Source organism: Primulina huaijiensis, chromosome 3, assembly GCF_012295235.1.
Source record: "Primulina huaijiensis isolate GDHJ02 chromosome 3, ASM1229523v2, whole genome shotgun sequence".
NCBI classification, from domain to species: Eukaryota; Viridiplantae; Streptophyta; class Magnoliopsida; order Lamiales; family Gesneriaceae; genus Primulina; species Primulina huaijiensis.
In genome coordinates, this window is record NC_133308.1 from 12,939,817 (window position 1) to 12,952,244 (window position 12,428).

Consider the following 12,428-nt stretch of genomic DNA (forward strand, 5'->3'; position numbering starts at 1 on the left):
ATATATATATATATATATATATGTATATGTACATATATATATCTATCTATCTTCTTCCAGATTACCATCCACGTCTGGCACGCATAATCGTCCGTTCATCCAAAGAACACCATTTTCATAAGTCTGGAATTCTTGGGCTTTTCCTTTTTGAATTTGTTCCTTAATTTTTGTGATAGAGGGATCTTGGCTTTGTTTTAATTTGATCAATTCTCGAAGGCATGGTTGTGCTAATATAGAAGATAAGCTTATTCCCAATGTTTTTTCGGCTCAAAGCATCTGCCACTTTATTTGCCTTACCCGGATGGTAATTGATTGATAAATCATAATCTTTTTGAAGTTCAATCCACATTATTTGCCTCGTGTTTAGTTCCTTTTGGATGAATATGTATTTGAGGCTCTGGTGATCAGTAAATACTTCGCATTTTACCCCATAAAAGTATTTTCTCCATATCTTTAGTGCAAATATGATTGCCGCTAACTCAAGATCATGAGTTGGGTGATTTTGTTCATAAGGTTTTTGTAAGGTCCAAAATTAAGACGACGTAATCCAACTGCATGCAAATCTAGAAAATAATGGAAGATGAGTAATTACTTGATTTTAATTGCTATATAATTATGTTGTGCATATTGACATGTTTAAAATATATTTTTCTACATGGTTGCATTAAAATGTATTTTTAAAGGTTATTCGAGTTGCGATTGAGGAACGGAGACCGATGGCTGAAAAAATAAAAAATGTTTTTATTAAATAATTATTTTTAATTGTTTAAAATATAGTTGATGGTTTTTCATATTTTTGAAAATAAGGAGTTTTGAGGTGATTTTATACGCCGGGACGTAATTTTTATCGTTGTTGGATTTTCAACAAAATTACAAACATAATAGCAATTTGGCTAATAAATTCACAAACTTATTTAAACAAAATTATTTTTAAATATTTTAATTAAGCATTAATGGGCCTAATTAATATCTTAATGGGCCTATAGTTTAATTAGCGATTTAATTAGTATATATAATATATTATAACACCTCAAACCCTTCACTTTGCAAACTCAAACTCACGCCTCACACCCCCCTTGGAAAATCAGAACTCTTCCAACATTACACGGCACCCACTTCAACAATTTGAAAGGAAACTTTGAAAGTTTCAAAGAGAAATTGCAAGGGAAAAGTCTAGCCAAGGTCTTGCTCCGTTCTTCACAAATCGTTGACGAATATTCGTACGTTTAAAACGCAGAGGCACGCCATACATCTCTTTTTTCTCATTCATCATATCATAGTATTGTTTTAATTATTGTACGCATGAAGAACATGATTTATTTTTCTGTATTTTCGGAATATGACATGCACATGTGGGAAAACTTAGGTTTTTTGATGCAAACTCATGGTTTTATCATGTAAAGGGGCTGCCATGGTCTTAGGTATGAACTAGTAGTGTTTATATGATTTAAGGTCCTAACACACACACTAGACTCACGACAATCACCAAAGAAACAAGCCAATAAAAAAAAATCAAAGTTGCTGTCAAGTGGTTTGGGGTGATCGGGTTTCATGAGGGAGAGGCTGGCATGGTCTTGGCTTGGGCCAGGGCTCGGCCACGGGCTGTCATGGGTCAGGGCTAGAGTCCTAGCCAAGCTAGGACTTGAGTTAGGGGCTGGGAAAAGAGTCATAGCCATGCTAGGACTCTACCCGAGAAACTGCCTCAAAGTTGCGCAGGGTTCGCGTAGCTTCCAGGAGCTTGGGGCTCGGTCTGTGTAATATCCAAGCCTGGTGAACGGTACAGTTTAAGATTTCGTATGTTTATGGATTATTTGGTTAAGATTAAGTTTAATTTAGATGTTAAGAGTTGTGATTATGGGTCATAGTATTGTTGGTCATTATTGCTTTGTGGTATTGTTGATGGGTAGTTGTGTTGTATCAGCGTTGCGATTCGATTTCAGTTGCATAGAGTAGTTTTGGCCGAGACCAGACGGCACCCGCGGTGATTTGAGCAGCGCGCCCGCGGTCGTCGTTTTCAGAAATTTGGTTGAGGTGCCGAAGGCACACCGCACCCGCGGTGAGGTATGTAGCGCACCCGCGGTGCATGAACAGTAGAAGCGTATTTCGAGATTTTAAGTGTTTAAATGGATGAGTTGGTCTCATTTTTCTCATTCTTTCCCCTCATTCTCGATTCTTCAGTCCTTGGGAGAGCTATGGTTCCATTTCCTTTCTTTTCCTTCCTTTGATTCAAGTATCTTGTGGGAGTTTTGGAGTGTGAGCAAGGTTCTTGTTGGATCAAGAAGCTAAGGTAAGCTTGTGGTATTGTTTATTGTTGGAATTTGGTGTTGGGGAAATCATGGGTTTGTTGATGGTGTTGGTTTTATGGATGATATGTTATGGGTTTGTGTTTATTGGGTTATTGATGGTTCTATTTATGGTTTATTATTGTAGGTTGTTTACCAAGAGTATAGTAGCAAGTGTTGCAAGTGTTGTAAGTTGAATTCATTTCCTTGTGCTCACATGATAATATATGTATTGTGTTTCAATGGTTTTAAAGTGTTATTCCCTTCCATTTGATTCATGCTATGTATTAATACACCTTGTTGTATATTAGAGACATTCTTATGTCTCAATTATGTTAAAGGGAATACAAAAGAAAGTAGAGTCTTCAAAGTGTTTGTTTTAATGCCAAAGAGAGAATTCAAATGTTTTATTGGATTGATAGATACATAGTCAGAGATTGCATGCGATAAGTTGATCAACGACCATAGGCTTATATCCCTCAGAGTTATCGATTCCTATCGATGGGATAGAGGCACAAAGACAGAGATACTATATAGATATCAATCCAACAGAGAAAAGAGAAATACCATCGTTATTGTTATTCATTCTATGATATTCATGTTTCAGAGTTGATGGTATTTAATGTTTTCAAAGCCACGTTTTACAGAGTATGGTATATGTACATTGCTATGTAAGAGTTCCACTTGCTGAGTTTCATACTTATTTTAGTTATTCATGTGATGCAGATAAGAGTGACGGGCCGGGACGTTGATTGGAGTCGGGGTCATATGCATAAGAGAGGGAAGGAAGAAGACTATTTTGCAAGTATTTTGACATGATCACAAAAATGATGTTTTGTATTTTGTTGTCTCATTTGATTGATCATGTATTAACTTTTGTTTATATATTGTAATGTATTTTAAATCTTTCCTCCCTTCAAAGAAAATTTTAATTTCCGCTGCTATTTTATTGAAATCGGGTCAGAGAGGGTTACAGTCTGTGGTTCAAGTGCTAGGCTAAGGGGATGCACTAGAGTCCTAGGAGGGTGCAAGGGTGGTTGGTTCAAGGGCTGGGCTCGTTGGTAAGGGTTGGGATGCAAATCATAGAGTCTTATTGCCATAAGGATTCTCGACTAGCTTAGGGGCTATTCGGGGTTGCTTGTTTTTGTTGTTTGGGCTGGGTTCTTAGTGGTCTAAGGGTCCAATAGGGTACTTTAGGATGTTGGTCAGGTTTTAGATCAACATGGTTCGGGGGTAACTCGCAAAAATAGAAAGTTGGCTCGGGGTTGAAGTTTAGGTGTCAATTTAGGGCTTTTAACTAAGTAAAATTGAAAACAGCTTACGGGGGTCGAATCGTTGTTCATAAGGGCTAAAATAATATAAAAAGACTAAATTTTGAATTTAGAAATTTTATATTAAAGTTTGGGATTTTTTCGGGATTAAAACACCGTCAAAACAATTAGTTAAAGATAAATGAAAAAGTCTAATGTTTAAGCTAAATAAAATTATGAAAAAATTCATGTAAACTTAAATAATTATTTGGGACATGTTAGAGTCAAGAAATCAAGAAAAAAAGTGACAAACGTAAAATGGCAAGTCCAGAGGTAAAACGATCTTTTTACACCTAAAAATATGTAAAGGTCATGACATTGTCCTGAATGCTGTTTTTATGATATTATGATTATTTTTAAATGTTTATGAAATGTTCATGATTAAAATATGATTTTTAAATGTCTATGAGATTTTTATTATTTAAGGAAGACATTTAAAAGACATGTTGCATGCTTGATTTCAAAAACAAAAATGTTATCTTATGCATGATTTTATAAAGTGATGAGAATGTAAAACGTTGAAGGAAGTGAAATAATTGTGACTAATTCGATAATATTGGAGATATCGTGAGGGGACGGTCCCAGTAGGAGCCCGACGATCGTATTTCCATTATTACGAATATGAGGATATGAGGTAATGGTATGAGGTAACGGTAAGAATGGGAATATCGTGAGGAGAAAAGGCCCCCGAAGGAGCCCATTTATGGGAAAATGCCCCAGAAAGAACCCCGACGATCGTATTTCTATTCGAAATAGGATAGGCCAGGGCCCAGTTGAACGGTGAGAGTGTTGCTGGTGTCCCCCACCGCCCAGTACTGCGGTTTCATGTAGATGGATCCATCGACTTTTTGAGATTTGAGGAAAGTCACAATTAACGATCTGAATTCAGCAAAAAAAAAAGAAAAAAGAAAAAGAAAAAGGAAAAAGAAAGGGAAAAATGTTTATGATCATGAAAAATGTTTTATGTTATGTCATGAGAGGAAAAAGGAAAGTTAAAGTTTATGTCGCATGTCATTAAAAGTTATTTTTACGTAAAAGTATTTTCACTGTTGTATGTGGTTTTATATGTATTATTTGCTATAAAGACTATGGTGTGTTGAGTCTTTAGACTCACTAGGTGTGATGGATGCAGGTGAGGTTGATGGAGGTCTTGACGGATGATTTGACTCTACTGAAGGCGCACACAATCCGAGGACCAGCGCTTCTACTTTTTCCGCATTTACATTTTATGATTCATGATTTACGTTAAAGATTTTAAGACTATTTATTTATGTTTTTGAGAGGTTTAGTATAGACTATACTTTTCAAACTTATTGCTTTTTAGGTTTGGTAAAACAGTTGATGATTTCATTTTATGACTATTGCACTTGATTTTTAAAATGCTAGTGGTTGGTGTTTATTTTTAAAGGGTAAAATATTTTATGAAAATATTTTCATGGGGTTAATGTACGTGGCCGAAAAATTGAGTGTAGAGACCCGTATTTCGTATTCTTAATTTTTGCGGAATTATTTAAAATTTTTCTCTTTAAATAAATAACATACATCATTCATAAAATAAACTCATAAATAAGTTTAACTTGAAAAATAACAGCGGAAGTAATTATTTTGTTTCAAAACAACAAAAAAAAAATATATATCCAACATATAAAAAGATGAGTTTGAATATGAAAATGCGAATAAACTGAAACATGAGGTCCTTGGGTTCCTACTACCGCCGACCCAAGCTAGTTCACTCGTCCCCGCCCTCAGTCCCGACCTCATCAGTACCTACAACAATCGAGTCTAGTGAGTCTAAAGACTCAACATGCATATATCGTGAATAACAAGTAAATATATATCATAAAATTGCATGCAACGTAAAAATATCGCAACGTAAAGCGTAAGGTGAAAATCTTGTCATGAGTAATTATAAATACGTGCATATCTAAAAATCGTACGTAAAAGATTTGCTCGATAGAGCCCTGTCATAAAATATCATATCGTAATTTTTATGGTAAAGATAATGTTTCTACACAAGTGGCCCATAACATAACGTAAGCGCCTGATCAGACTAAACCACAGTATACGGGGCGGTAGAGATCATCACAGCCCTTGGACTGGATATCCGTACCCATATATAATCATAAACCGGTCGTAAGTCACCGGTAGAGCAATTACATAAGCGTAAGGTGGCTACAAGACATATCACATATATCTCAAAAATAAACATTTTATATTTTATGCACGTAATATAATTATAACCCTGTTTTACCGAATGAGTTGGATAGTTTCCCAGGCTTGCTGCGACTTAATTCTAACATGAGAGACATGCAAATAATCTTGACTTGACAAAGACTTCATAACCGAACCAAAAACGAGACAAATACGCCCAACCAACTTAGTATTCAACCATGGCTTCGTACCAACCCGAGCCAACATTGAACCATCGTTTAGCCATGATTAAAATACACCTAAAATGATGGGAAATATATCCCTAGGGCTGTAATACACGAAAAATGTGAATGGAGGCCAAAATCGTGAAACTCTCTTTCGAGAGTCGCTTTGGCACATTGCACCGTAATTTCTCGTACGACCTCGAAACTTTACCAAATCACAAACGGCAAAAAACATGACCTTCCTAACTCATTGAGGTACTGTCCAGTCTAAGGCCATAGGCTAAAAGCCAACCAAGAACTCGAACATGACCTCTGAACCGAAGCCCAAGTTGTTGTCATAGCACAGCGGCAGCAGCTGCGCTTCCTTGCATGTTTTGTGAAACCAATGGCCATTGGGGCTTGAACCACCAACCAAAGTCTCTTACCAACAGCCTAAGGTGTGGCTTGAACCATGGATAAGGGCACTTGGCCAACCACAACTCGAAGCTCACACCGAGCGCACCAAAGAAAATTCTGTGTTGTGCGATTATTTGAATCACCTTGCTGTCTTGTATCGTTCAATTCGTCATATGATCAACCATGGCTCAATCTAGACTTGATGAAGTGTTGTATGAACCATGGCTAAAGGCTAAAAGCCAACCACAATCCACTCCAACACCAAGAAGCCGAAGCTTCACTCCTACACCAGAAAAAACGAAATCGAGGGACATGTGTGTGTTTTGTTTAAAAAAAATCGATGGGACCATGAACCAAGCCTTGAAGGGCCATCTTGGTCACGTCCTAGACATGCTAAGGAAGGGTTCTAACCATGGGTACAGGCCTTAGACCAATCATGATCCGAACGTTCAACTTAGACAACCAAAAAAAAATAAAAATCAAGACTTAAACTTGCAACTAAGGGAAAGTTGCTGTCAAGTCTTCGTCCAGCGTGTAGGGGATTTAAATAATGGACCAACGTGATCCAAACACACCCTAGTACATGCCAAGATGCAGCCTTGACTGCCTGGAATCTAGCCAACCTCCTGAAACCACAAAACTATCAAAACCGTGAGGCACAAGTGAAAGCCGAAAAAATACTGCACAGATTTTCGAAAAGTTGCTGTCATATTTTAGAATATGCTTCATGTTTCATGAACAAAATATGGTTTAAAACATGTATAGGACTTGATTGAAGAGAAAAGAATAACATATACATGCCTGAAATTTGTTTACGAAAGAAAACAAACTATACGACGAACACGGCGCGGCGGAGACGGAGTTCCTTTTCCTTCTTGTTTTCTTGCTGCTAATTCACGATTCTTGCTGCTGGTTTATGCTGAGATTTTCAAATGAGAGGGTGGAGAGAATGATAAGGAATGGGGGTGAAGTCTACAAGAGGTGATAAATGAGTCGAGGAGTGCATTAAGGTAGGAGCTACAAGTGAGGGATTTGAATGACACAAGAATTGCTTCCTTCCTTCTTGTTGCTCGAAAATTGTGGGATTGGTAGGATATATTAGTGGTTTGATTAGGTGCAAAAGTGTTTAATTATTAATTATTGATGATTTAAATTGAAGGGATTAATCATGACAAGAAAAGATTAAGGAATGATATCAAAATGGAGAGTTGCCAAAAAATGCAAGGAATGATTCTAAGGGGGGCCCAAATTTGCTAAATAAATGGAGGTAAAATATTGCTTAATTATTGAATTTTTTAACTCCTTAAAGTTTTAAATATTTATCATGTATTTTAGTGAAATAATAAATTAATTTAGGATAGTAATTTTTCTTGGATGCATGGCTAAGTCTTAAAATAAATTACTAACATGTTAGGGTATAATTTCTTGAATAAAATAGGCCTAGATTAATTTATCTCAATTGGTTACACATTTTAATTTAGGCTTTTAATTAATTATTGGACATAAAAGAATTTATTTACTACTTAACTCCAATTAATTAAATAAATCCTTAAACTTTCTTTTAAATTAAAATAAATTATTCCTTGACTTAAATTAAATTTAGGAATATTTTTTTATTATTAATTTTTTTATCTCAATACTCCAACTCCAGTCCAGACTCGCGTATTTAACTGAAAAGATAAAAACTAAACTTTTGCGTAAAATAAATAATCATTACTCAACAAATTTTAAAAATGAATTTAATCCCTCATGCATAAAAAAATCATTTTTATTTAAATAATAGTAATTATGCATGGCTTATACGTAATCTGATTTTCGGGTTCTACAACTATTTCCCATTAAAAGAAATTTCGTCCTCAAAATTAAAACTTACCGAATAACTCGGGGTATCGACTTTTCATCTCTGGTTCCGATTCCCACGTAGCTTCCTCCTCCGAATGATTAAGCCATTTGACTTTCACTAGCTTCACCAGCTTGTACTGAAGCCTTTTCTCCTGTCTGTTTAAGATTTGCACTGGTCTCTCTTCATAAGACAGGTTCGGAGTGAGCTGCAACGGTTCAAAGTTCAAGGAATGCGATGGATTCGCGATATACTTCCTCAGCATAGAGACGTGGAACACGTTGTGTACTCCGGCCAGATTCGGTGGAAGAGCAACACGATAAGCTAACGTCCCAACCCTGTCGAGGATCTCAAATGGTCCGATGAATCTCAGACTGAGCTTTCCTTTCTTTCTGAATCGCATGACACCTTTCATACGTGGTATCTTCACGAAAACATGGTCTCCGACGGCAAACTTTAGGTCTCTCCTCCTCTGATCCGCATTACTTTTCTGTTGACTCTGAGCAGTCCTCGTCCTATCACGGATCTTGACTACTACATCGGTGGTCCGCTGAATAATCTCCTGACCCCATTCTGACCTCTCCCCTACTTCATCCCAATGAATAGGCGATCTACACTTACGACTGTACAATGCTTCATATGAAGCCATACCTATAGACGACTGGAAACTGTTATTATAGGTGAACTCTACCAATGGCAACTTCGACTCCCAACTCCCCGAGAAATAGAGGACACATGCACGGAGAAGATCCTCCAAAATCTGGATAACTCTCTCTGACTGACCATCTGTCTGTGGGTGGAAAGCTGTGCTAAACAACAACTTCGTACCCATAGCTGAATGTAAACTCTTCCAAAATGAAGAAGTGAATCTAGGATCTCGGTCAGACACTATAGAAATGGGAATACCATGAAGTCTGACTATCTCTCGGATATACAACTCTGCATACTGAATCATGGTGAAAGTCGTCTTAATAGGCAAGAAGTGCGCTGATTTGGTAAGACGATCCACAATCACCCAGATAGCATTTGATCATCTGACTGACTTCGGCAAACCGACAACGAAGTCCATGGTAACATTCTCCCACTTCCACTCGGGAATAGGAAGAGGCTTGAGCATACCTGCTGGTCTCTGATGTTCCGCTTTCACTAGCTGACACGTCAAACACTCTGATACGAAATGTCTGATATCCTTCTTCATTCCGGGCCACCAATACAATAACTGCAGATCTTTGTACATCTTCGTACTCCAAGGGTGAATAGAGTACGGCGACATGTGGGCCTCAGATAAAATATCTGCTCGAATAGAATCGTCGCTAGGAACCCACATTCTGTCTCGATATCTCACAATGTCGTCGCTAACTGTATACAAGATACTGCCTTTGGCTTCATCTCTCTGCTTCCACTTTGCCAACTGCTCAGCTGCTGGCTGTCCACTGCGAATACGGTCTAGAAGAGAAGACTGAATCGTTAAAGTAGATAGACGGGGAACTCTACCTCGAGGATATGTCTCTAGATCAAACCTCTGCATCTCAAACTGAAGAGGTCTCGGAATCACCAAATGAGCCAACACTGCGACATTCCTGCTCAATGCATCCGCAACTACATTAGCTTTTCCAGGGTGGTAGCTAATGTCATACTCATAGTCCTTCACTAACTCCAACCAACGCCTCTGACGCATATTCAACTCTTTCTGCGTAAAGGAGTACTTGAGGATCTTATGGTCGGTAAAGATCTGGCACTTCTCCCCGTACAAATAATGCCTCCAAATCTTCAAGGCAAATACTACGGCTACCAACTCTAGATCGTGGGTAGGGTAATTCTTCTCATGGGTCTTCAACTGACGAGAAGCATATGCTATTACCTTCCCATGTTGCATCAACACGGCGCCTAAACCGAGCTTCGAAGCATCGGTATACAAAACAAAATCTCCTGGCCCTGACAGCATGTTGAAATAAGAGCTTGCTTCAAAGAATCGAAGCCCTTCTGACACTCATCCCTCCACACGTACTTAGCATTCTTCTTTGTCAACGACGTGAGTGGAACTGCGATAGAGGAGAAACCCTGAATAAACTTCCGATAATATCCTGCTAGCCCAAGGAAACTACGGATCTCTGAGTCATTTTGCGGTACAACCCAATCTCTGACTGCTGCAAATTTCGCTGGGTCTACCTCGATACCGCTGCTAGAAACGACGTGGCCTAAAAACGCCACCTTCTCTAACCAGAATTCCCACTTACTGAACTTTGCGAATAGTTTGTGCTTCTGTAAGGTCTGCAAAACTGCGGTCAGATGTCTGCTGTGCTCCTCATGATTCTTTGAGTAGGCGAGAATGTAGTCTATGAATACTATCACGAACTGGTCGAGGTACGGCTGAAATACGCGGTTCATGAGATCCATGAAGATCGCTGGCGCATTCGTCAAACCGAACGGCATTACAAGGAACTCGAAGTGGCCATAACGAATCCTAAAAGCAGTCTTGAGAACATCGACGTCTTTCACCCTCAACTGGTGATAACCAGAACGCAGATCAATCTTAGAGAATACTGAGGCTCCCTGCAACTGATCAAATAGATCTTCAATCCTCGGAAGTGGGTATTTGTTCTTCACTGTAACTCTGTTCAATTCCCGGTAATCAATGCAGAGTCTCATTGAACCATCCTTCTTCTTTACAAACAAGACTGGCGCACCCCATGGCGAAAAACTCGGGCGAATGAACTCCTTGTCAAGAAGTTCCTGAATCTGCTTCTTGAGTTCTGCCATCACAGTCGGCGCTAATCGGTACGGCACTTTTGAGATAGGTGTTGTACCTGGCACAAGCTCAATAGAAAACTCCACCTCTCGCACAGGTGGCATACCAGAGACTTCATCAGGAAAAACGTCTAGAAAGTCACTGACAACTGGGTCATCGGAGGCTGACTGACTGGGTGTCTCGGGAACAGATATAAAAGTCGCTAATAATGTTCGACAAACTCTACGCATGAGCTTCCTAGCCTAGACACAAGATATCATACGTGGTAAATGAAAGTACCTATCTGGCTCGAATAAGAACTGCTCTCTCCTGAGCGGCCGGACTAGAATAGATCTCCGCTGGAAATCAATCAAAACTCTGTTCTTTAATAGCCAGTCCATACCCAGAATGATATCAAACTCTGGCATCGGCAATACGATAAGATCCGCATAAACAAGATTGCCATGAAGTTCGAGGTCTATGTCTCGGACCACATTAGTAGCTGTCAGCTCCTCTCCCGAAGGCAGTACTACGGAATACGCTACATCTAGCCCAATGGTCTTGACCTTGAGGAAATTCGCAAAGATCTCCGAAATGAACGAATGAGTAGCCCCTGAATCTATCAAGGCATTGGTAGCTTAACCAGCTATAAAAATTCTCCCTGAAAGGTTGGAACATCAAGCTGAACCCAATAATTACAAAAACTATACTTATAGACATGCGAAGGTCAAAGTTCTTCTAACCTAAATTCCCGAAAATAACGCTGATTAGAGCATGCAATCCTATCACCAATTCTAAGTTCAAGATCTCAACCCATAACATTAAATTCCAAGTACAAACTTAAAGCTTTAAGATACCTGTCATGAGCATTGTCTCTGGGTTCGTCTCTGCTGCATGGAGGGAGAAAACTCTGCCTTGGGTAGGCAGACTCCCCTGAGGGCACTCCTTCAGTAAGTGGTCAGAACTACCACACTTGTAGCACTTCCCCGAACCATATCTACAAACTCCAGCATGACGGCGTGTGCACTTAGCACAGACTGGATACTCTGAGGCCCTCGGGACTACACGCCCTGCTGCTGCTATCCTCTGTTCCTGGATGGACCATGGAAAGGCTTCTTACTCTGATGCTGCTGATGAGGAGAACAGTGCAGCGCTTGGATTGGTCGCTTGCCCTGGCGATCTCTCTCAATATCGTTCTGATCCTGCTCTGCAGCTAGAGCTCTGGAGACAGCGACATCATAGGTAGTAGGGCCAGCCACCCTAACATCACGGCGCAAGATCGGCCGTAGACCATCCAGAAAATGCCTCAACTTGGCTTCAGCATCATTTGCAATCAGGGGTACAAAATGGCAACCCCTCTCAAACTTACGGATAAACTCCGTAACAGTCATGTCTCCCTGCCTCAAGGCCATGAATTCCCTGGTCAATCTGGAACGCACCTCGTCAGTAAAATATTTAGAGTAGACTACCTCTGTAAAGCGCGTCCAGCTCAGAGTA